This window comes from Neopelma chrysocephalum, unplaced genomic scaffold, assembly GCF_003984885.1.
Source record: "Neopelma chrysocephalum unplaced genomic scaffold, ASM398488v2 Primary Assembly neopelma1_75, whole genome shotgun sequence".
Taxonomy (NCBI): Eukaryota; Metazoa; Chordata; class Aves; order Passeriformes; family Pipridae; genus Neopelma; species Neopelma chrysocephalum.
The window spans coordinates 883,787-911,044 of record NW_020897736.1 but is presented as its reverse complement, the minus strand read 5'-3'; the positions used below and the strand labels follow the sequence as shown (position 1 = coordinate 911,044).

General features: G+C 39.4%; 1 long non-coding RNA gene across 1 annotated transcript; it reads right to left on the bottom strand.

Moving 5' to 3' along the window:
* Positions 1-8,567: 8,567 nt before the first annotated feature.
* Positions 8,568-16,900, bottom strand: LOC113970059. The gene is made up of 3 exons (XR_003535037.1): positions 16,746-16,900; positions 9,408-9,519; positions 8,568-8,849 (listed from the first exon to the last, which is right to left on the bottom strand). It is a non-coding gene; the product is annotated as an uncharacterized LOC113970059 (long non-coding RNA).
* Between the last annotated feature and the right edge of the window lie 10,358 nt (positions 16,901-27,258).

The following is a 27,258-nucleotide window of genomic DNA, read 5'->3' as shown; positions in this document are numbered from 1 at the left end:
TTTGTTCTTTTGGGAGGTAATGTGTATTCCTTACAGCTAATCTTAGTATTGCAGTAATTTGGAGAGTGATCCTGCAAATAGTACTGGGCTAAAGTTTGGCTACTGCTTGTTGTTTCATAGAAGCCAGTGGAATTATTCACAACAGGTGGCAATACAGGCAAGGATAAATGATCAGAGAATTGAGCTCAGAGTATAGTGGAAACTGTGCTTTCTTGGAGCTTTGTCTGTGGATCTGGATGAATGTTTTGTGGTTCAAAATAAATACAGTCAATCCCAAATAAATGCATTCCAGTGCTATTTTTATTAAAAAAAAAAAAATATCCCCTGCGGCACCTAAGGACATATTAAGAAATAAATAGCTGCCTGTTATGACCTGCAATGTTTTATAGCCTTGTGCTGGAAGAACAGGCTGACTAGCAAGCTGTACTCCCAGAGTGCAGCCCCTGTGGCAGATTCCAAGGGTCAGAGGCGGTGCCAGGGCAGGGGAATGCTCACCTGGGAGTGATGGTCACTGCCAGGCCAGGAGGCACCCGGCAACGAGGCCCCCTGCCCCCAGACCTTCCTGCAGCCTGGCCAGGGCACTTCCCACCCCACCTTTCCCACTGCTTTAACAACAGGCAGAACCTACTGGGATACTTTGTTTGAGCCCCTCTTCAGACACTGTTTTAGCCATGCATATATCACAACAGATGTGGTCTCCAGGGCTTACAAAACATGCCCAGCTAATTTATCCATCTTCTACTCTACACATTTGTAACAGGGACATGCTTTGCTTTTTTAGTTTAAAAAGCACATGAAAACCTGTTCTGTGGGAGTGAGGGAAAGATTAGGTGCTTCAAATTTACTCAGGGAGCCACTAAACAAACAAACAAAAAAACCCCAAAGAAGCCAATTTAAAGTGTAGGTAGGCATTTTATCCTCCTTCCACCCTGATTGAGCCTTACCTTCCTATGGCTCTTTCTGATGGACTTTCTGTTCTCCTTCCCTTCTCCTGCCAACACTGTGCTGTGCTCTGTCTCTATACAGCACAATGCATCTCCAGAGATTTAAATACAACATGCTTTTCTCAGTTACTTATGAATCTTAGAAAGTTCTCATGAGAGCAAATTCAAGTTTCACCTCACAAGCTTGTTTTTTTGGCAGTCGCTCGCATATTTTTTCCCCACTGTTCCCACCAAACAACCTTGTTCTGGAAAATACAACAATTAACTATAACTTCCAGTAACAGCTGCTCTTTTTCTGCTCAGCACAATTGTTATTGCATTACAGATTACTTCTTTCAAACATTTACAATTTTAAAAGCCTTCTTTTTCAAACCACTATTAAAAATAGCATAAGATTATCCAGAAAAAAAAATATTCTGTGCTCATCAGTTGGTAGTTTGGATTTTTATTTTCTAGTTCGCACTTACAACTTGTTAAAAAAACACATTTATTGTACTGTGAGTGTTAGTGTCTTTCTGCTTATTTGCACAGTCTAATGGCAGAGGAGAAAGTAGGGAAGTATTTTTAACCATTGGTGTTTCTATGTATATTTGAATCAAATATTAGAGAAATCCATATAGTATGAAGCCAGATGTGAACCTTTCATACAATTTTTCTCTCTTTGCTGACCCCAAATTCCTTCAGAAGTTGTTACTAAGATAGGGAATAGGAATACCACAGCACCTTAAATCAGCAGTGATCAAGCTTTTTGGCCAGATGACCCAGTTGGCTCCTTTTCCATGACAAAGGACAGACTAACTTGGTCCCTTCTCTGGCCTGCCTAGGGACTGAGCATTCTGCTTTAAATTCATCAGACTTTCCTTTCACACTCCAAACATTGCTCCAAACATCCAGAAGTCAAGAGTGAGGATGCTGCTACTTGCTACATTGACAAATAAAGTGATAATAACGAAGAAGAGAAAACTTCAAAAGCTGCTAAAACAAAGCAAGCCCTTTCGGCCAGAGGCCAAAAAAGCTGTCTGATAAATGCTTGGTTACTTCAGAAAATAGTGTACATTTCCCTGGGGAACACAAAAATAAGGAAACAACAGCATGAAGTAACACCATCAGAAGATTGTCTTTCTGTTCATCTATCAGAAAACTCCTGCCTGTCTTGGATGCAAATTCTAACATTCCCAGTACCATTAAGAGGACCAGTTTAGGCACATTAATAGTATTATTTCCTCAGCATTAGGCACATAATAGTCTAATGGCTGAAGAATACTTTCCACACCCTCAGAAACAAGAGTAGTTTGTTTCACTGCACAACTCATCTCAGGAAACCTTACATGCCTTCCAGTTATAAACAGGGCTGTGAGTAAAAAAGCAACAAAGCAAACAATATGTTAAGACTTGAAAAGTCAGCGTCTGAATAGAAGGAAATGAACAATCTCAGCCAGAACTGAACAGATGCAACAGTTTTTGTAGCATGACCAAGGCATCAGTTAACAAACATGAAGCCAAAGCAGCAGCACATGCTTGGCAACAAGTATTGCTAATTTAAAGAGTCAGGTGTTTTGTCAATGCCTTTTAAACACACTTACTAAATAAATAGTATTTGAGAATAAAAGGACTAAATTGCAGTGGTGTTGTTTTCCATAGCAAAGGAACAAAACGTGATGATTTGAACACTTTCAGGTTATTGAAACTAGACTTTAAAAAATAAATAGAAAAAGGGGGGGAAAAAGAATGCAAATCTCAGTGGGGAAAAGGAAAGCACAGTAGTAACTTACTTGAATTGATTTCCAGCCCTATGAACCTGAACCCTTCTGCAGCTGCTCACAAGAGGCAGCATGGACCTTCCCTATAAAACTGCACAATATCAAGATCAGAACTGTTTTATCTTCATGTCCATCTCAGATGTTCAGGACATTAACAACTGATGGCTACACACTGCAGAAGGCTTCTGCTCCATAACCATTCTACCTCCTAAGGCAGAAAACCTATTCAGCTTTAGTGCAGAGAGAGTTTCATCTCATGCACCTGTAAATCCCCAGTGGGTTCATGCTTTTCAGGGTACAGAAGCAACACATGTTTTTGAAGATGGTTGCACTGAAGAAAAACGACAAGAAACGCAAATAAAAAGAGACATGAATCCAGCTGCCAGATTACCATGGAATCCCAGGGGATAAAGCAAGTGCAAAGGCTACTCCAGCAAGTCTTGAGGGAGGAAAGCAGAACAGACAAACTTTGATTCAGAACCCCATTGTCTTCACAGCTATGAATAGTCTTCACAGAAGAATGCTTCAAAGTCACAGGCCATTCCAAAATGTAATGTATATGCAAATACCACAGCACATCAGAGGCTTCTGATCCAAGAAAACGTGATGGCTGAGCAGAATATGGCTATGAAGACATACACATTTCAATCTGTTCTAACACAAAAAGACAAAGTCCTTCCTTAAAATAGAAGCCATTATAGGCTGTATTTGCTATCATAGGTAGTTCTTTGAAATTCAAGGAACACAAGAAGCCAAACTATACAGCTTTAAAATGAATTTAACTGATCAAAACAAATAAAACAAAATCCACCTAAAATATTTACCCTGCCTGCAAGTGGACTGGTTTCCTTTTCTTCTTCCAAGTCTTTTGCCTGGTTTTCTAATACAACTGGCAGCAATCCTCTGGTTCTCTCTCAGGCTCCTGTCTTGACTGTGTGCAACTAGTCTTTCATTCAATGAGCACCAGGTCCTATACAAAATATTCCATTTCCATGAAGACAAAAAAAAAAGCAGTTTTGAGACATATTTCAAAATAAATGTGATTTCATACCATTTCAAAAGTATACTGCGAGCAAACTGGACTTCCAACAATCCACCTAACAATTACACTCTTTTTCCTTGCCTTTGGTCAGATGTGTTGCTTACAGCAACCTGGCAGAACAATGATTATCTCATTAGGGGAGATCTACAGGACATGGGATTTGGATTTCCTCCTAGGGAAATCCTAGAACAAGAGATATAACTCAGGTATTGGCCAATTTTATTTGTTGTACAAGATTGACCCTGAGAAACACCGTGTTACAGGATATGATGCATAAATCAGTGAGAATCAGCTTGTGTTCCACATTCTGAATGCAAAGTGTTTAAACTTAACAGAGTTCCTATTTGTACATCTGACTTCAGGCAATTTCAGTAGTAATTAGAAAGCCAGAAGCAAATATATATTCCTAAAAAATATTAAGTAAACTTTAGAGCACAGCTATCCTGGGGAGGGGGGCAGGTGGTGGTGGAAGCTCTCCCTTCACATGTGGAAACTTAACTTCATGCCCAAATAGCAAATGTCTACAGCTTGTAAAAGAATTATGATCTGAGCCTTTCTGATGGTGTCTTAATGTTATCATGGCTGAGATAACCCTGCTCAAAAAATAATTAGTTTGCTTTACTTTCAAACTTACTAGATTTGTAACATCACAGTCTCTGGTTCTGAACTTTGCTTCTGCCTTCGTTTTCCCTGATGCTCCTGGAGGTGTTCTGCTCTGTTCCAACTCTTCCATATTTATTTATTTTTTAGTAAACACAAATGAGGTCCTTTCTTGTGTGCTTTTATTTGGTCTGACAATAAACACATCTTCCTTCCTGATCATCAGCTTTGATATACACAGTGGAACTCCTCACATGCACATGGTGTGTTGGGCTGTGGAAGAGCCAAGTGTCACACAAAACAAATTGCAGCTGTTGAGTCAGCCCGAGAGGGTTTCATGCCACAACACTTCCTCCTACAGTGGCTTTGGGAAGATTTTCCCTGTCAGAACAGTCCTTTATTCTGTAGGGCAGCTTTATCAAAAGCCATGTCTGGCATGAGGGCTCTGGTGGTACCTCAGCTTCACTGTTAGGAGAGGAAGAGGAGCACCAGCCCACCTGGGAGGGGTTCGTGCTGTCTAAAGGTGTCCAGCTGTTCTGGGGGGCAGATAAAAGCTTAGACAGAAAAAAATCTATTGTAGCACTTAAGCATAAGGAGGTACTTCAGGCATGTGATTTGTCTGCTGGGCATCTCTGTATGTGTTAAACACATACAGAGGAGGTGAATATAAGTTTGAGGCTGTTGCCATAAGCATTTACTTGGCAAAGAACAGTTCCTGGTGGAAATCAGCACTTAAAGAACCCTTTTTTCAGAACAATTCTTTTTCAGATCAGCACTGCACCACCATTTAGATTACTTTCTCAGTTACATATCAAAAGCTACAACACTTCTGAATTTTAATAAAAGCCCCATTCTCACCAGCAGATTGTTTTTTTAAACAAAGCTTTTTTTAAAAAAATTCATTTGGACAGGATGTTGTTTATCACCAGCACTTACTATATTATTTTTGAAGACTGTGACACAGTGATATAAACGCTCCAGAAACATTATTTTGATGTAAAATACACATTGTAAAGGTGATGAGTATGACAAGATCACATTAATTCAAACTTTTTTTTAATCTGTCTCAGTCTTGGAATACATGGACTGTGTCTTTACTTCATCAAGCCACTTGCTTATTTGAATGTCTTAGTTAGGACGTTTTTCAAATGTTAAGAGTTTGTTAAAAATAAATGTTGTAAGAGCAAGGTCTATAGATCCTAATGTTCACAGAGGTGGCTTCTGTAGTCAGTAGCAGAGTCAGTATGAAATGGAGTGAGCAAATGCAGTGCACACAGGAGATGCCACACTGGGGTCACTCAGGTCCTGTGTGCCCAAGGAGGGAGGACAACAGTTAGATTTTAAGGTCTGAGTGCAGATATTTTTTCTGACATGCTTACGTGGTGCCAAGCACAATGATGAGGCCCCATGGTACTGGGGTGATAATGATACACAGCTTTCCTGTGCCACCCCACCTCAATCCTTGACCCTGAACTCAGCCCTTCACTATAGGGGAGATGTATTGGCCTACACCACTTGTGCAGTCCTTGAGCTCTCTGCTGAGATGGCTAAAAACACACTTTAGAACTAATCCTGAGAGAAAAGGCTGGGTTTGCTGATGGGATGGATTTCCAGGCACAGAGTTTCAGAGTCAGATTCTGGTACCTTGTTACCTGGACAAGCCTTAGCATAAGCTTACTAAAAGAAGAAAATGATTCTTTATATTTTACAGTGTAAGTACAAAACACAGTTATACCCAGAGATATAAGACCCTTGAACTAATTGCACCAATTGCACCAAAAATCACAGTATTTGAAAAGTGTGGTACACTTGGAAAGGTGATTTGAACAGGACTACAATGTTCATATCCCATTACCAGGCTCAAAGTGCCCTTAATTACCTTGTTTGTGTAAGACCAAAAAGCTTCATGCTGCTTTTGGACAGTATGACCAGTATCTCTGGGGAATACCATGAAAAGGTCATGAGTATCTCACAGGACCATCCAAAATCCCTAGATTTTTAATAAACACATTAATTCATGTTAAATAGCTCACATTCCAGCTATAGTTCTATTTTTAGGGTATTTGTTGTGCTTATATAAAGAAGTGTCACCAGTTTTGAAGGATTTTTAAAGACAAAAAAGAACAGCTACCTTTGTGTGCAAGGGGCTGTTGGGGGAATGGGCTGCTTCCACTACACCACCAGCTAATGGAGCTGCAGGGAAGGAACCGGGACGTGGCAAAGTGACACATATTGTAACATGAGCTAAATGGAGAGCTCCTTGTTAAACTGATTGGTTGTTTTGCCCTCCTGGGAACCTTAATAAAATCTTTAAAGCAAAGGAAGTGCTCGTTATTGTAATAGCACATTGGAATATCTCATGTCAGCAACAACCTGATGTAATGGTTTACTCCTTAGTCAATATCTGAGGTTTTCCTAAGGGATAACTACGTTTTCCTACTGCAGCGTTGAAGGGCCAAAAACTTACAGATTTGCCCATGAAAAACAGAACAGCCCCTTAAAACGACTTGCATGTCCTGAATACTGCAAGAGAGCTCTAAAAAAGGGTGGAGACAGTTACCACCCAGAGCTGGGACAAGGATTTGTAACAGGCACAGATAAATTGCAATGAAATTTTGAATTTAGCAGCCAAGTTATGGAAACCTACACACAACTCTCTTTCCTCAAGAATTGTTCCGAGAAAAATCACTTTCCTATGAACCCTGAGTAATGGTTTCCTGTATATCCCCGTTCAGAATAGACTAAACACAAAACAGTAAAAAATGCTTTGGAGGTATAAAGCAGGCTGCTGGGAGGAATGCAGTATTTGGGAGCATGACTGTTTAAATGCTAGCTAGAACAAAATTATGGGATCTACTAAACATGCCTTAAAACTGGGTCTTCATCCAGAATTATATTTTTTTATTTATTAGAAAGCTCCACAATAAACCAAAATATCTCCTTGTTCAATTTTTCAAAAAGATAGTATCTTAACTGTAATAAGTTAGAGTTTTCCTCTTTGAGCCTCTGATGATAGAATTAAAGACACATACCATGTGACATTTTACACTTTTCCCTTATTATTTCCCTCCTCCCTTGCAAACTCTGTATCTTCTCAGTATTGAAGTTGTTTTAAAGCAGTAAAGGGAACATAAATACTACATCATCGAGGACAAAATGTTTACAATATGTTTCAGTGTATTGAAATTTTCTAGTTACCAGACAGTTTATATATAGGCATTACAATAAGCAAATTCAGAAGCCCAGGAATTGCAAAGCTAGTCCAAACAAAAGTCACTGGATTAAACAATAACATACAGCCAGAAAATATTTTCCAGAGACAAAATAGAAGAAAAATTATGTAAACCATGCAGTAAAAAGATCACTTGACTTCTGTGTCGTATATCCTTGCCATCTTAGGAACACCATGAAAATTAAATATTATCAAAATATATGATTTTACTACAAGAAAAGATAAGTTAATTGTGCAGACTAATATCAAAAGCTGTTTAAAATGTATAGTCTTAGCACATTGCCCAATGTTACTACAAAATAGTGTCTTATCTTGTGGGACCACAACTTTCTTGTCATTAACTTCCTTCTTATCAACTCATGATTTTTAATCAGAGCAATGTTTCCACAGTACCATTTACCAAAAGAGAATTGTATATACCCTTAAGCATATGCTCATGAGAAAGAGGATAGCAAACTCATTGCTTAATTACTTGATACAAAATTATGTTTAGACAAAAGATATAATGAGAAACTAATGAGTTCCCAGGATAGCAGAAAATAAGGTACAATACCACCTGTGTATCTGTGATCCAGAAGTCCTTTCCTGGTTTGCATTCAGAGAAAGACTTAGAAATCAAATCATGTCCTCACATATTTGCCCCAAAGCAAACTTATTCATGGTTTGAAGTACATATAAGAGTATGAAAATTTACTCCAAAATTCTTTAAGTTCTGTAAATTATTAAAACCACACTTATCCATAAGAAAATAAAAACATCAAAGTGCTCTAAGACCTGAGTCATACCAAATGGACTGGGGATATCCCCAAATTCAAGACATGCATTAGAATTTTTAGGTTCCCTAAAAATCTCCCCAACCCTTATTAATTGACTAGGTCCATATCTGTTAGAGTAATCAATGCAGTGCACTAATTTAGGACTTCACTGCCACTGATTTGAGCAAAATTCAAATCAGGTCTTCCATGGGCACACACAAAATATCTACCTACTTTATCTCAGAACCTCCTAGAATATAACTGTATTTTCTGAGGGATCCACACATATTATAGATAACTGATCATTCCTTTCATATCAGATTGTTTTCATCTAGACTTACATGATGTACTTGCATATTTCAGTAGTTGCCCACTTACAATCTTGGCAACTGAAATTATGTAGTCAATATTTAACCTGTTTATCTCACAATAATAGCAGCAAAGAATCCACTGCAACAATATGCTTCAGTCAAACTCTTTGGAAATGTGCAATACTTTAAGCAGTTGCCAGAATTTCTGTTAACAAAACAGATGTAGAAAACTATAAACAGACAGGTAAACATTTTTAACAACTAACCCTCAGCAGATAGCTCTCATTTGAAAGCAATTTGTACCTTTTATAAACATTAGCCCATAAAGACCTGATGACATGTTTAAGTCCCAGTGAAACATGCCACAGATAATCTTGACACAGTTTACTTAACCCCTCTTATGTGTGTAAACCATATTTGACCTCCTCCAAGACACTTTCAAATATCATATTCATCTTCTCATTTGGAAAAAAAATAAACCAGTACTTTCAGAATTATAAATTAATCTTAATTTTCAGGTCTTTGTGAGTGCAAATCCAAAAGATCTAGTCAATTCAGTTTTGAAATGTGATATAAATTTTATCTTCTTTCATAGTTTGAAATTGATTTTTAAAAAATAGCCTGTAGTTTACTCTTGAATTCTTCTGAAGTCCAGACCACCAACCAACAACTACATGAAATGAAAAATTTATCACAAGCTGTGCCTAAGTCTTTAAATAAAAATGAAGTAATGCAGGTACCAAGTACTTTTTAAAAGGTGTACTTTTTATCCAAGGGCAAGTCCAAGAAGAAAATAAAGATGTCACCTCAATGCTTGGCTGCCCATATTGCAGAAGGCAAGTCACAAAAAGGAGTCAGGTGCCTGATAAAGGGACCTGTGGAGAAGGACAGTGAACCCTAAAACTATGATCACTTCTGAAGAATAAAGTTCTAAAGCAAAGATTTTCCCCAGTTTGGGGGCTGGGCTGTCCTGAGGTAACTTAAGTGTTCTCATCAGAAAGTAAAAACATACTGTTACTTGTTGCTACCATTTATAATTCTTGATTAAGCAACTGAGGGCTGAATCTTAATTACCTGACTGTAGCATGTGCCATTCTCCACCCTGCAAGAATTTCAAAACCCATATGAGAGACTAAAAGCCCTTCTCTGCAAATACATCTCATTCCCATGAAAGCTTCTTTTCCTGAAGATTAACATCTGCAAACTTCCATGGCACTGCCTGCAGTCAAAGAGCAAACTTCCTCCCTTGCTGTTGTCACCATGGCCTGCTGAAGGGACTCTGTGATACAAACACTACATTTAAATCTCAGTTTTGGCTGTCTCAGAGAATCTTGACATTCTCAAGTGATTCTGCTGGTTGGTGGTACATTACATGTGGGGGAGCATTCCCAAAAAGCCACTGGCTGTGGCCTGTTCTGCTGCCTGGATTTCACCTGATCAGCATATTGTGAAGCTGTCCCAGTCTCAGCACACAGGGAGCTGGTGCCCTTTGTGGTGAAGGTGGCACACATCAGAGCCTCAGCTGGCCTGACTGTGCTGGCAGGTTACCTGGGGCTTCAAATACATATAACTAGGCTGGCAAAAGCATTTCCAGGTAGAATAAGCTGCTTCACCCAAATGGACTCATCATAGGAGGAAAAAAATAGCCAAGAGATAGTTCCTAAATTCTTTGTATCCTTAGCCCTGGTTACTTACTGTGGATGCTGCTGGGCTGTTTTCTGGGCAAAGGTGTTGGGCTGAAAGTGTTTCAGTCAGGCAGGGAAATGTTTTGTCAAAGCTACACAAATCTGCAGTGGGGAAAATGGTTTCATGCAACAGAGAGCTGTCCTATTATTAAACTTGGGAGCAGTCTACAAAGCCTAATGTTGGCACAAAATGTCACTGAAACATCACTTATCTGCATGGTGGGTTGTCATTCTTTTAGGGAAACACATTCCACAGGCCATAGAAAAGTGAATCAGCTCAGCATCCATGGTCTTAGATGTGCACTCTGACCTGTGGATCTACCCAAACCTTGCAAATGCAGGCCAAAGCCCCAGGTCAAAGGAGCATAGATTTAGCTTTATGTCAGCCTGACTTTAAATGTTTACATAATATTTGCTGACTAGGAATAGTTTTCAGAAAAAAAGATGAGATTCTGTATAAAAGACTGTGCCTTCATCTGGCATTTGAAGATTTCACAGGGTAGAAATCTGGAGAATGTCTTAGAAGAATAAAAAAGCTTAACAGTTCAGTGTCAGACAGAGTGTTCAGATAGGATCGTGTTCACGCCTGGTACTTTATGTTTCCAATTAACTTGATTTTGAAGCAGTGGATGATGTCCAAAAATTTACATAAATAACAAATACAGTGAAAAGTACAGATTTCCTGGGATGTTTTAATTTAACATTAACCAGATGCATTTGCAATTAAGGTTGAATTCAAAGTCTGGTGCCTTAAAGCAGGGAAACCATTGGAGAATTTCCCATCTAGGAGGAATTTGTCCCAAGAGATTCATGTGTCTGCTTGTAACTACTCGACATGGCCAATGTTTTAAATGCTTATAGCCAGGTCAAGACCCATAGTGCAGTATCCATCACTGGTATGAAAACATGGTTATCAGGTTCCCCAGGAAATAGGTATTTATGCAATGTTCACATTAGCACAACCTGTGGAGCACAAATTCTATTGAAATGAATACAATTGTCCCTGAAGAAGGTATCCTTCTATTTAGTTCCCCACCAAGTACTCAGTGCCTTTGGCTCCCACATCTCCTACTGTTCCAGAGTGGTTGGGAAGCTCTGGATAAATGGGAAAGCAGACACAGAAGAAAACTGAGCTGGTGAAATTCATGCTTGGAAGAGCACAAGCAGGAGCAGGGCCTGGCAGAGATGCTGCCAGGAGCACAATCTGCTGGTCATGCACAAGAACAAGGGGGAAAACATTTCAGTCAACATGAGTTTGGAGGGCAAGGGTAGGGATGAACTTCCATACAAACAGATACAAATAGTCAGGTCTGGGCAGGCACTACTTCAGAGATTCATCTTTCCCTTCACATGGATCTGTATGTGACTACTATTTTGGCACCCTCCTAAATCATTTCAAATCAGACTAGTCACGTACTTCACATGCAAGCTGGTGTATCACACGCTGGAAAAGGCAGAGTATAGTTTAATACATTGAGGTAATTCATGTAAGGTTTTAATAGATTCACGTAATTCATTAAGAACCAGTAACTTCTTGTGGAAAACAGTCTCACTGAGTCTGCTGAGAGTCTATATTCCTTTTTCCTGCTTCCCTGTTCTTCATTGCATGACAGAAAGTTTTTTTTCTTGAAGTTCAGTAGTTTCAATTCCTTCTCATTCATCTAAAATAAGAAGCTGCTGACTGTGAAATTGCAATTCCTTATGATGAAAGATAAAGCATTTGCAATAAGACAAGAAAGACTGTCCAAGGCCAGAATGAAGCATCAAGTTTTGAAAACAAACAATATCCTATGCTTAAAGGTATAAAAATTATATTTTCTGAAGATTTATAAAGATAACTGGATCTTTAAATAACGCTGGTATTTTCTGGCACTTTTCCTTACACTGGAAAAACTCTCTTGATTTCTCCTAGTGCTTTCTAGTAATTACACCAGTCCATTTTATCCATGTTCCTGATGCTTTCTAGGAATTCACCATCTGCTTTCTAACAATGCATTCACTGCTTCCTAGGAATTTCTCCACTACTTTCCCTTACATTCTAGAAATCCTAATACTTTCTAGGAATTCACCTGGTGCTTTCTAGGAATGTCCTGTCTGCTTTCTGTGAGTTTTCCCTGCACAGTTTTCCCAGGGTGTTCTAGGAATTCACACGCTGGTTTCTGGAGACGCTCCTGATGTTTTCTGGTACTCCCCCCCTCACTTTCTATTTATTTCTTGCAGCTTTCCAGAAATTCCTCTGTTCTTTTATGGGAATCTTCCCATCCTTTCTTGAACTCCCTGTCAGGGAGCAGCAAGAGGAGGGATGCTTGGTGAGGGAAGCTGTGAGCCCCAGCCCAGATGGGACTGGGACCCAGTGGACACATCTGGGGCCAGCAGAGCAGAGAGTGGCTGGTTCCATCACCCCAACCATGGCCAGACAAAGGCAAAGGAGGAAGTCATGTCCAAAGGCAGCCCAGGAAACCCAAATGAGTATTCAGGAACAGGTTTGAAACAGGCACACCTGCTTGGTGTAGCTCACACAGGCACATTTTGAGGATTAGGAAGCACCCTCATTTAATAACTTCTACATTCAATGTTTTGTAAAATAACCTCATTAGAAACTCAGTATTCCTATCAAATGACAAATTGCTTTAAATTTTTTGCACAAGAAATTCTGAAATGTTAAAATCAGAATTTTCCATTTATAATATATTACAAAAATGATTTAATAATGGGATGTAGGCAAACTGTTTCTCCTCCCTTCTGGAAAATGCAGAGAAGTTACTCTGATACAAAATTATTTAATCATAAACTTAATATAAAGGTATGGTTTCTCAGGTTGTACTTTCTTGTTTGGTGCATTACCTACATATTTACTGGTCCTACAACATTTAAACCATGCACTACAACTTCTTTTCTTCATTCCTGTTTAGTTCATGTGGTAGAAAATAATTGTTAAAGGTTCCACTACAGGATTCTTACACTTTCTGAAGTTTAAAGTTGGTTAGTACAAATATTTGATAGGGTTTTTACTACTACTGATGTGCCACTCAGTTTCTTTGCTAATTTTAGACAGCTGGCCAGCCAATGTTTTTCAAAATATGTTTGAGTGCCCTTGGATTCACACAGAGTCCAAGTTAATGTCTAGTGTGGGAGTGAAGAATGATTTTTAAGTCTTGTCTTGACCCTTTAGGTGTACCCTCATTGCATAACAAAACATGAGCCATATATCACATAAAAGCACATTTTTCCTAGGAGCTTCTATTACTTTGAATTTCAATATTTATTTTTTCATATTTAAAAGGTGGGGATCAGTTAGTATTTAACACATACACAGACAAGAGAACAAACCTTCCTACACATAATTTGCCAGCTGCTACACAAGCTGTTGATATACTTGCACATATAATTTTCATTGCTCTGTGTTGGGTACTAAAGGCTGGACATTCCTCACTACAAAATCACTACTAGAGACAGAATTTTCCTGTAGAAGACAGAATTATTCACTTCTCCTTGGTATCGAAACATATTGCAGTTGCTCTTGCAACTCAAATGGTGAAGCAGAAACTGGGACTCCACAAACTTACTGTGCCACTCACTCTGGTTAGTTGAGATGTGTTACACACTAAAATCATCTTAACAGGACACTTGTCAGCTTCTTTAGACCTCAGGCTCTGTGAACTGTCTAACCCACATCTGAGGTCCCCCAAACAATGGTAAGATGTGAAGCATAAATGTTCTAATGAAGGACTTTTTTCTCAAGTTTTGCACTGACTGTGAAGAACCTACGGGTTATTTCTTTCAACCTCCATTATAATATGAATTTGGAGTTTCTCTTCTGGGTATGTCCTACATATAAGAACATAAAAATGAAAATGTGCTACATGTAAAGTATGTACTTAAAAACTACCTGTTCTAATAATTTTAATGCTATATTCTTGGAGACAATTGTTCACACAGCTTATGGGAAGGGGTTTAAAACTGTTTATGTAGATCTGGCTTGTGAGTCATTCCTACTGATCTTTGCTACAGGTGCTCTAGGAGAGAAAAAATCTGAGAGACAATATCACTTCAATTCAGCATATATTTACAGCCATCTAGAAAACTGTGGTGTGGCTCAGTTTTACTGTCATCAGGCTCTTGATGTATTTGCAAAGGCAGTTAAGAAACTTTTCTTTAGTAAATACAATATCAAATTTCTAATAAAATCTAATTTCTTTGTATGCCACTTGTATCAGCCTACAGCAGACTCAAACCCAGAGCATGAGTAAGCCAAGGTGCCAAATAAGTTATGAAAAATGTCTTCAAGAAATGGAGACCATTTTGATAATGATCATTTGATTAATATTCTTCCGACATTATGGCTCTCCAACAAGGTCAGCAACACACCAAAAATCAGTGAAAGTCTGCAAAAGCACATAGACCTGCTACTGTTTTAATTTGCACTGTGGTAAGTCAGGAGAAAGCCTAATGAAAGCATTAATGTTGCACTAATGTAAAATCCATGTAAGTGAATGGAAAGTCAAGGCAGTATTTCTACTGAATTTTTCTTCAGAATGCCTACTGAGAATACTTGGAAGTTTCCAAAATGTACATGTGAAATAGCTGCCACACCTAATTTTTAATCCTCTATTTGGTGACTAATTTCGTATTCACATGATGAATCTCCATTGTCACAACAGAATAAATGTCCACAAACACACATGTGGGTATTTTCTGCTGTCTGCAGAATTCAGAAAAATGACGAGTAAACAGAACAGCATTTTTGGCGTATGAAGATGCCTGCCAGGATTTTGTACAAAACATTTCCTTGCCAAGCTCTAAGGCTTTCCAAAGTCAGAAACAAACCTCATAAAATAGTCTTACATAATTGCCAACCAGATTTTCTTTTTAAATATAATTCAGTCTTTGTATTATAGACAAAACCATTCTGTTTAACACGTGTCTTCTCATACCATCATGTTTGGTTACACAACAAGCTCCTGACTTAAAGACCACTGAAATCCATGGAAACATTCAAATTCATTACAAATTCAATCTTTTCCCATTTGAATTAGAAAGAGAAAGCAAGAAAATCTAATATAGTGTGGCCTTCTGTAGATGATCAGTGCAGCCAGTGGCAGATCTGAGAAGAACTGGGTGCTCCTTACCTCTCCCTAGGAGATATGGAGCTGGCCATTGTTTGCAACCAAGTGCTGCTGGTATTTGAACACTCAAAGGGGCTTTTGGTTTGCTTTCCCTGTCTGTTCTGCAATGTACCTGGAGGATGGAAGGTGGAGGGGTTTCTGTAGGCACTGGGAAACAACATGAGCTCCAGTGGTCTGAGAGGTTGCTCCCTTCACTGTAATAACACTGCACACACCTGTCAGCACACAAACTGAACCTTCAGCTGCATCTTTCCCAATAAAACCCTTCCTCCCACACAGTTCCTATCAGCTGAATGGTGATGCAAAGAACTTTCCAGGAGAGGTTCGTTTAAAGCAATGACTGCACCCTCTGGCTTCCCTTTTTTCTTTTACAGAATTAACTATTTGAAATCCTGCCAACTGAAAAGCATTTTATTGTCCCTACATTTTAAGGCAATTGTGTAAACATTTTGCTTCAATAAAAGGGTTTCTTAACAGCCAGCTAGGAAATCTCACAGTCCATTATTAATTAGCGAAAAAAGTATCTTATGGAGAACCTGGATTATCTGATTGAAAAAATAAAAACACCATAGTACTTATTTTTTTCAAATTTTGAAAGGCAGAGTTATAGCTCCAAAACTCACAGAGATACTTTTCAGAGGTACCTCTGCTCACCAGAATGGGAAATACATGCTCTATTTCATAGAATCACAAACTGGTTTGGGTTGGAAGGGACCTTAAAGATCATCTTGTTCCAACTCCCTGCCATGGTCAGGAATACCTTCCACTACACCAGATTGCTTCAAGCCTTATCCAACCTGACCTTGAGCACTTTTTTTTATTTTAAAAAATCCAAGATTAACTTCTCCACAATAACAATTACACCACGGTGATCAGTGATGAGGTGGTTTATGTTTGGACTTGCCTCTCAATAAATATTCAGCAATTAAGAAATTCTCATTTCTTCCTTTTTTAGTGGAAACAAGACAGCTTTTCACACATAAAGCTGTTCTAAGTCCAGGGCAAGGGAAAGAATTATGAGGCAGGAAGGACAGCACACTTTAAAATTAAGATTAATTTGCTGGGCCTGCTGTCCCTGTCTCCAGCAGTTGCTACAAAGCAGGCTGTGATGCAGCCCTGGAGCTTAGGAAGGGTAGGAAAGCGGTAGCAGCTCCATCTGGGTTCCTCCACAGTGCCAAGGAGAAGAGTGAGTGCAGCAGATGCAATCTAGGTTTTATATCAGCTGTTCCAGGTACCAACAGTAGCAGTGGCACAGAGCCCATAAGTCTTGTGGGAGGTCAAGTGACTCACCTGTGCTCCAGCCTCCCCCGTAGGAAGGTTGTGTGTGCTGCAGGCTGAGCTCCTGTCCTGCTGCACGGCACCTCCACCAGGGTGCAGGGAGAGCTGGGGAGGACCCCGGGAGATCCTCACTTGATCTCTTCCACTGGTTCCACTTTCGTGTGAGTGACCTGATGCCACCAAAAATTAAGAAAACCACTTGAACATTGACTCTCAGCATCAGTTAACATAAATTACAACGTGTGTACTTTATCTGCATATCTAAAATATAATCTCTTTAGGGGGACCTATGACTGATGTGACAACCTGAAAAATTTGTGGAGCAATTTCTGCCTGAAGAGTAATTGTGGCTGGGCCAGATAGTGTCCTAAACTTTTTAGTACAGACAGCTTTTCCCTCCATACAACTTCCTGGATGATACTCATCCCTTTGTGGAGCAACCTCTAGTTTACCACTTGGTCAGCGGATTAGGATAAGTATTTTTTCCTGTCTTACTCACCCTGAAGGAAGAGAGAAAAAACACCAAACAATAAAAAACAGAAACACATTCTCCTGATTATAGCAGCTTTCCAACATGTGCATTAATTATACAGGCAGTGGAGGTTATTCTTTCCACTGGATCCATGATTACTATCGCATGCAAAATATAGATTTCACAGAAGAAATGAACAGGCATTTTAAAAGGTTGGATTTAGGAGTTCTATATGGCTGAAAAACAATCTTCTTGTCCCAATGAATGTAATTTAATTAAGAAAATAAAACAGAAACAACAGAAAAGTAAAACGATAGTGAAAGAATCATTTTTCTCAGAGACAGCTTTATAAACAGAGTAGTTTCTGGAAAAGAAGATTTGGAAACATAAACAAGGAATCTGTCTAGTGTGTTGAAGAGAAAAGTGTTTTGCCTACATTTTTTGGTAAATAAAAAGGGTTTAACCAATTAACTATCTGGCTCCAGAATCAATCTCTTTTTGTCATGGGAACAGCTTGTAAAACCCTAACCGAACATACGGAGAGTGCAGGCTGGTGTCTAAAAGTTTCAATAAAATACTCAGTACTGCTATATCTCAGAATTGCATATTTGTCTAATTACAGAATGCAATAAATTGCTGCTCCCTCTTGTTTAAGAAGGACTGTGAAGACTGGATTGTAAGATATCCTTATTTGCCCTATCAGGCAATTTGCCAGTACGCTTCAAGTCCTTAACACAGTAGTCATTGGATTTCTGTTTTATAGGAACATTGAAAAGACCTATGGTAAACCAGAAAGTAATTTCTCTGTGTTTTCCAGCACTAGATTATTCTCTGGCCACCACTAGAACATATTCTGTAGGTTGTCCTTACAAACTAATCCCCTTGCCCTGTACTCATAACACTGGTTTAAAGGGAAGGACTCACCTCACACCCCAACATATAGAATCCTAGGCCAGAACCAAGGAGTAGAACCTCGACCCAGACTTCTTGAAAAGCTGGAATTGGGGCATTTACTTAGGCCCAGCATGAAGCTTTTATTTCCATTTATAATCTGGTACTGGATGAGTATCAGAGAGAGAGAAGGAGGAGGAGCTGGGGAGGGATGGGGGAGATGAAAACCAACATCTCTTGTGGACTCACACATGCAAACAAAAAACTATTAATTTTCAAGAAAATACAAGTCACAAAATAAAAAGAGAATGAAAACTTTGAGATACACAGAAAATGACAAGGGCAGCAAAATTTGTGCTAACAATTTAAAAACAAAAATTAATTTTTAATAAACCTAGAAGAAAAATATTTTCAGCAAAACACCAAGATGGGAAGCATTCCAATCAGCTGCCATTCCTGGCAGCATCATACTGCTCTGTGCACTGCTGAGAGAAGCAGCATCACCATTCCAGATGTCTGTCAGAATAGCTGTGTCACTCAACATGGTCCTGACTGACCAGATCTGCTGATGCCTCTCCAGTTCACTCATGGAAATTGGACTTTAAGCACGGTCCCTGTTAGAAACACAGGACAACTCTCTGGAGCTGCACTCAGTGCCTTCACTCCTGCGTGGGGACCTTTGGGAAGCCACAGAGAAAGATGTCCCGTCGTGCTGATTCAGCAAAAAGGCTGCACAGCATGAGCATGTCAGGTTTTAAAAGTGAAACAAGTACCATTTGTGCACGTGGGACAGCAGTGAAATCAAAACTGTCCTCTCCAAAGTCTTCCAAATAGACATTTCTGAGAGAGAAAGACTAAATTTAACTTGTTTCAACAATACCTGCTGAAAGTATTGTTGAAAGAGAACTTTCTCTCCCTTTAGGCTGAGAAGCATACCAGCTTCTCCATCTCCTGTGTATGAGCAACTCCATTACTTGCTATTAGAAGACTGTTTTTAAAACACCTGACAACATCAAGCTCTTTAGTAACAGTTTCCACCTGAAAATAGAATGCATTTATAAGAACTGACTTAACAAAGACACAACCATCCCTGTATTGTGTCTAGTTCGCAGATTGAGGAACTCAAGCCCAGAGGAATTAGGTCCACAAAGTTCCTCAGTATTAAATCTGGAATTAAAATTTAAATTCAGAAATCCTTGCCCATTGATGTACATTTTAATATTTCATGGACTGCAGTGGGACTCACCTCTCATGTTAGAACGTGACTTGCCCCGTGTTTCAGGGTGCACTGCTGTGACAGACAAATACGAGCTGACAGCAGAGTTTTTTAACAGCCCTGTTCAGGTGTTTTCCCTTCCAAATTCCACGGCGTTTGCAGGTGCGGCCATGTCGCTCCGCAGCCACTGGGTGGCACTTCACTAAGATTTTTTGGCTGGTCCGTGAATTTTATTGGTCATGAGACAACTTCGTTTCGTTCTCATTTCAAACCTTTTTAAATGAAAACTGGTGATGCCTGTTAATATTTCACGTAATTTAATAATTATTTCATATTCAAAAATCTGAACTCTTAAAACACTGTGGCAGAGATTAAATCACCCCCTTCACTCCAAGAGGGCAAATATAATCTAAATTTGTCTATCACATTTGCAAATTGGGATCAGAATTTCAGCCCCACAGAATCACATTTTTGCCTGTTTTGTAAGTCTGTTGCCATTTAGGGAGTTCCAGAACCAGGAAACTCTTGGCTCCCAGCACACACGGACAGCAGGGAAGACAAACATGAAGCCTCAGCTCTCATTCCCATTCTTCCTTGGCTTGGTTCATAGGATGAGTCAGAAATGAGGCATCAGAGAATGAAAAGCAGAGAAAGGAACACCCTGAGCAAAAAGGCAGTGTCACTTGCAGAGCACACAGTGGCATTTTGGCCTGCTGTAAGGAACAGAGATGCTGCCCTGCACAGCATTTATGGCTTAAAAGCTCAGTGTATTTTATCCTCAGGGTGATAACTCTTGGCTTTCTGATGCTTTTGACTTTGAACTTGGACTAAAAGTTCACCCTTGCAGAGGGTGACCCAGTTTGAAAAGCATTCTACTCTACAGCCAGACAGAAAGCTTTGCACCATTTTGGTACCACTATTAAAGAAAGCTGAAATCAAACTAGAAATAATAATCAGGGGAAAGCTGAGTCCACCTTACAAGAGGAGGGTCTAGCACCTTATCCTGATAGTACAAAGAATATGCTTGTTTTCCTTGAACACATCAGGGTCAGGAGTAAACACCTGAGCAGAGAAAACTGTCCCCACCTGAGCTATAAAAACTGTCCCCAGCTTGAAGTAGGGGACAGTTGAGAAATCAGAAGGTATTTACTTGGCAAGCCAGAGAAGTTCCCGCCAGGAAAGTGCAAGACCCAGGAATCTTCATTCATTGTTAAGCAGACCTTGATAGTTACAGCTAGGAGACAAATGATCCAGTGGCATCATCTATTCCATGCTTTCTCCTGATGACAGTTCAGCCACCACTGGGAAGTAGGGCTGGCTTGGACATTTATTGTTAACCCTAGGGTTGGAAGACAACAAAAACATAAAATATTGGGAGAATTTCTGAGGGCTGTAGAATTTTCAAAAGACATGCAGAATGAAGAGATCTTATGTTGCTTTTATGGTTTATTCCAAAATATCGTGCACTTCAAAGTACTGACTACACTAACTCTTCTGGGATGATAGTTCCACCCTAGCAGCTGTAAACTCCTTTCTAAAGAGTTAATTGTCCCGTTTGCCTCAGTTCAGCTGATTATTCTAGTTTCCAGTAATTAAGATTGCATTTCATGATTCTCAGCCTTAGTGAATTAATGTTTACAGTTTTGCATGCTACAAAAATAATACTTGTCATTATTTTAATTAAATTATTCATAAATGGCATTGGTTCCACTTCAGATGTATGTATAATGAGAACAGGACCAAGCAGACCCATCCGTCATCATAAATTTTGATGCATTTTTTCTGTTAATTGGAGATACATGGAACTGTTCACATTGGATGCAAATATTTTTAAATTATCTTCCTGCTTTCTGAAAAAAAAACCAACCCAACTTTTTTCTTCAAGCTAAAACAAGGAAATCATTCTTTATTCATCTTTACACCTCATTTCAGGCAATTTTTTTCCAGCCCTGACAAGGTTCTGAGAGTCTCCTTGCCCAGATGCCTTGGTGTGCTGAAAAACACACTGAGAATAATGAGGAGGCTGCTTTTTTCTCCAGTGCTGCCACATGTATGTTGTCAGGAGTGCAGTACAAAACAAGATTCAGTCTGATTCCTATCTTGTTAAACTGCTATCCAGAGCACATCCCAACATATGTAAATTTTACTTCTTTTATATTACTCCTTGCAGCCAGAAGAGTGACTATTTTAATAACACAGTTGTAAAGCAATGGGAAAATTCCATCATCCCACTGCGGCCAGTAGGGCTTATCCAATTTACACTGATGGAACAGAGCCATTTCTGACTCATCCAGGGAAATCAATGCAAATTTGACCCATAGTCCAAATGGTAAAACCTTTTGGGACATTTCCTGTCCTGCAAATTCATCATCTGACTGGTGGAGAACAGGTTAGGGCGATCCCATGCTTGGGTACACGAACCTCCACCTCACAACAGAGTCTACTTTGGGGGTAAGAAAAGAGACCTTGACAAGTCTGCAGCTAAAAGTGAGTTTGAGACCTGGCTTGTTGATTTGCTGTAGGACTGGGACAAAGAATCAGAAAAGCTTCCCCTGGTACAGTCAGAATGTGATGCAGGGATTTAACATTCTGTTCAAAGTGAGGGATGGACTTCCACAGAAATACACTGAAGGACGATCCAAATTTAGGAGAACATGAAAAGTTTCATCCTGAAAGGTTGAATTTAAAATTGTTCCCTTTCCTTTCTGAGCACACACTAAAATGCTGTTATAAATTCTGTTATAAATAATGGTATTATCTGTCTTTGCTCCTTCTTCCTTCTCAAACTCTCCCTTCCACTCTGATCTCTAGTTTAGGTCCAAATAGTGGCAATGAAACTTCCAGGCACAACTCACATGAACAGTCCAACCGGATAATGGAGATCAGATTGCTGAGTGTTTAACAGCTTTGTTGTGGAATTAGTCAAAAGCTTTGCTGTCAAGGTTCTTGGAGCAAAAAGCAGTGTCCAGAGACAATCAAGACAGGCTTTAGCACAGTGCTAACATACACAGGGGTTTAGTCTAAAATAAATACACAGTAATTGAGTTCTTTCATTAGAGCTGATCATTTTCATTGATGGTGGCTTGTGGGAAGGAGGAGAGGAACAAAAATAGTGGCCATCTCTAAGGAATAAAGGCACATACACATTTACACACATCAACTAAGAAATATAACACAAAGCAAAAACAACCCACAAATATCTACAAATTCTAGGAAGCACCAATTACTGCATATTCTGCAACAATCACTTAAATATTTAATCAGTTACAAGGTCTCACATAAGGAACATTTGAGAGTGCTAGTGGGAATGGGATCTAGAGCCAACAATGGGGAGCAGGGGTTCAAACTTAATTTGCAGGAAATTAGAGAGAACAATTAGAAGGAAGGTGATAAAAACTCTGTTTTCACAGTTAAGTATTTCAGATGCTTTCTTTTCTGGTACAATTGGAATGTACAGATCATGCCTAATTGCAAATCATATTGTTTCCCGGTTGGAATTCTCTTTGGAAGGAGTTGCCAAAATCCAACTTTTTTCCACAAACCAGTCATTATCAGATCATCTTCAAATACTTGCACCCTCATTTTTATGACTGTTGAAATATTTCCTCTGTGATTAATTAGGACCTCCATACTGACAATCATGGTATGTTGGGTAGTATTTTATTCCATAAAGGATGCATTATTGAGAAATCATGACTCACAAGTGAAAACAAATATTTTTCACATTCTATTACTAATTTCTAAGGGTATTGCTCTCATATATTCTACCAGCACCCTTTGCCTTTTCTTAAATATGGAAGTCAGAGCACAGGGTGGGTTGCCAAAAATTCCCCATACCTTTTCCCTCTTGTAAAGTTGTCAGAACTCTGACTGTTATGGAGGCATTAGCTGTTTTGTTCCCAGAATTGCTGCTGCCTATTGGACTGCAGTTTCTCATGGAAAAGTTACTTTGTTCTTTCTGCTTTCTTTGTTGTCTCTCTTGGACCAAAAGCACATGGCTGTTATTTGTGTTTCCCTAAACAGAAGAGTGGCTGAACTGAAGGAAAGGGGCATTCACTAACAAGAAGAAAAGGATTTGAGGAGACAGCCGGAGTCACGTGGCCAACAGACCTCATCATATGCAGTTTCACAACATTTGTTTCTCTTACCTGTTGCTTCTCGAGATTTTTCTTCAAATAACCCACAAATGAACTTCCATCCGTTCACCTCTCCTAGAAGAGGTTGTGTCAAATGGTTGCTAAGACCTGCTGTTATCTAGATCTGTTCTCTCCTGTTTACTTTTGATGGTGGGACAACGGCCTTCAGTTGGATCTGTGATGTGAGTGGTTTTAGCAGCTCTTGCTCTGCTACAGGCTGCTGGTTAAATTAATTCTTCAGACAGGCTTATGGCAATTTAATGACATATGAGAGCATGGAAAGGTCAAAATTTGGCTCCCAAACTCTCCAGTAATAATTAATTCTTACATGGTGCACTGTAGCTATGTTAGTACTTTACAATATGACTGTTCCTGTGTGACAGACAGCAAATCAGATGCAGCATGACCATGGCCAAGCCAGGAAGAGAACCCAGAGCTCAGGCTGAGTGCTCTCTCTATGCTGCATTTAAGTATTAGTTAAGGCAGTAGTTAAAGTAAAACACTGCCCAGCAAATTACTGGTGTAGAAGTATTTATAGACCACAATTCAGTGTAAGCCAGTGCATTGCCACTGACTTTATTAGAGCTCACTTGCCTGTACCACAGGCACTGAGAGCCCTCAATTCCTGGAAAACAGGGTCCTTACTTCAGCAGCACTTGGGTGCAACACAGCAAACAGCACAAGGCAGGAAGAAGAGGTGACTGTGAGAGCCAGACAATCCTGTCTTTTTAAGAGAGGAACACAGCCTGCAACCCTACACACAGCCACAACTGGCTGGGTACAACAGGCTCCAGTCAGATCTTGTCAGACATTGCTGCAGCTGAGGGGGAGCACAAAATTGCCCTATGATGGCACTGCTCCCATGAACAGTTGCCTCCTGCCAGTCTCATGGAATTCCTTTACACTTCCACACAGTTCATAGCTATGAAAGGACACGTGTTAGAGACAGAACTCTTCTAGGGGTCAGTGAAACACATTCAGCACATTCTATAGTTAGGGGGAGTTTTACCTTCATTAATCGGTGAGTCAGGTGTAGGAGTCCTGTCTGAGAGGAAGTGGCAAAATTCCACTACCCCCAAAGCCTTCACCTCTCTGTTTCAGAGGTCTGATAGTGCTAATTGTGCCATTTGGTTGCAGATACTGCTTTCCATTATATGACTGCCCATCTCCTATGACCATGTCTGAAACCACCAACTCATTTCACGAAAGCCACACAACAGCAACCAGGAGACATAAACCCAGAGGCTAAAACAGGGTAAGAAACTGGGATTTAGATCATAGTAAGGCCTGCTCTTAGAGCACAGGGGCTGACAATCAGGTTAAGTACCAGTATTCAAACAACAGATTCTAATCTGCATTGTGAGATTTTATCCCAGAACAGTAGGATTTGTTAAACATCCTGAATGAAGCACCCGAATAAGGTCCAAATTATAATATGATTGGCCTCACACTACTCCAAAACCCCAAGTGTAATTTTTTTGTGCTTCTAGCAGAGTTTTTATGCTGGAACTAAGACCACATGAGGGCAGTGTAGGGGGGGGAGTAAAATCCAGGGATATGAATTAAACTATAAACCTGATTTCCCTACCTCTTCCTGAAATCTGGAGAGGTAGAGCTGAGTCCACCGAGTGGACTGGCCTGCAATTATCACACAAACTACAGATGAAAGTTTAACACTTCAGTTCAGCCTCTTCTTTATCACTGTCTTTTCTCCCTCCTTTATTTCCTTCACACCTGCTGTGAATGTTCTCTTAGCTGGAGTTGTGGCTATAAAGTGTCTCAGAGATTGAGATTTCCCTGCACTTGGCTCTGCAAACATGCAATGATTGTGCTCCTGACAGAAGGGAAACTGTAAGAGAGCTGCAAAGTGATATGTCAGGCCTGCAGTTGGGTGAGGGGAACATTTTTTACTGGAGCAGAGTCACCAAAACTTGAGTAAACACCCATGGATTCCCTCATCTAACCCAAAAGGCAAATGCCCCTGGGAAAGAAAACAAGACCAATGTCCTTGTCTTTTGCCAAGTATAATTTTCATATTATTTTGCTAGGCTAGGAAATATATTCTTCAGAAACTCTTAGCTAAGCCCCTCTTCCCCTCAAACCCTCTGCAAAGTTCAGTTCTCTAACTCACTGGGACAGCTGTTCAGGTGGTTTTTTTCAAGATGAAAGCAGCCAGAATTCTTAAAATCCTCTAACTCAGTTTTACTGTGAATAGGCTCTTAACACATGCAATATGTACTTATGTAAACTTGATTCTATTGTCTGCATTGTACTTCACTGATCATTGAGCTCCTCTAGAATCTTAAATAGATAAGTCTTCTAGGACGTAGTTGCATTATTCTGCAATTTCTTTACCTTCAGTTTTGGTTTCATAAACAATTGATTATTTGAAAATTTATATTCCATTATTTTAAAATTAATATTGCAATCCTGTGTAGTTAGATACAGTGATAAACAAGAGCTCTCTCTCTCAGATCCTTAAGGAAACAAACCATTTTTTAAATAGGCACAGTCAGTATCCTGTGCCAAGGTGGATTTTTATCCATTAAGTGGAATTGCTGTGCAATTCTCACTAAAGCATAGTATCATCTTCTTCTGTTTGCCCATGCACTACATCACACCCCTTGTGTGACACTGTATCCTTGAAGAAAGCAAGGAAATTAATGAGGTAGAACCTTTCTGTTTGAAACCCAGGCTTATTGCCTTCCAGAAAATCCTGCTTTTCAGGGTATTCCTCCATGAAATCCTGCAAAATAGACTTACAGTATTCTCAGTCACAACTAATGGTAAGAAAACAAGCCCCCTGCCTGCTTCTGGATATCACGTAAACCTTTGTCTTGAACAGTGAGTTTGTATTTTTCCCTGTATCTGATCAATTAAATCCCATGTTAGGGCTTCATTTTCACTTCTATTTCCTTCAAAATTCATATTTTATTGCAAGGACCTGTTTTCTAGTATGAGACCCAGCATGCAGAAAACTGCAGTGCACATTTTTATTTACACACCAGCTTATGCATCTTTGGTCATAACAGGAAATCTGATCTCCCTCATACACAATTCCTGGCCACGAAGCCACCTCAAAGTAACTGGTCATTATAGGCAAAATACTGGTCTCTTTTAGGGAATGACAGAGCAGTCTTTGATTTAAAATGGCCAGGATCTGGGCCTAAATCTTCTCTGTTTTTCTCTTCTGTCTCTAGTTTGCTATAATTTGAGAGGCCTTTCTGCAGGGTTTGGGTGAATAAATGTTATGGTTGTCCAACAGAGAGAATAGCATTTAGCTCGTAATAGAGGCTTGCTATTTACAGTTTAAAAAAGCCTACTCTGAGATCCTGTCCTGGATGCCTAAATGCATATGTGGCTTATATAGTGCATTTTGTGTATTTTGGCACAAGGATGGAGTACACAATGATCTTATTTAGCAATATTTTGAAGAACATGCCAATTTTGAAAAAACAGCCATTCAAATATGTGACAGAGCTGTACCTTCTGTGGAAGAGGATATAAAATTGAGAATTGTTGGCTTACCTATCCACTGTTTCCAAGGAAGGAATCTTCATTAACATCTTTTTTCAATTTTCATTTTATAAAACAGTTCATGCCAAACTGGAACATATCATCAAGTAAGGCCAAGTTGGGTAAGCACATGTTTTTTGTATACAATGAGAAGTACTTTGTGGTCTGAATTCTGTTCAGACTGAAGTCTTACTAAGCTGCTTTTGTACAGAGAGGTTAGAATGAAGGCTTAAAATTACCTTAAGATCTCTTGTTGCTTATGAATATTAGTGAAAAGACTAATTAATTTGTATG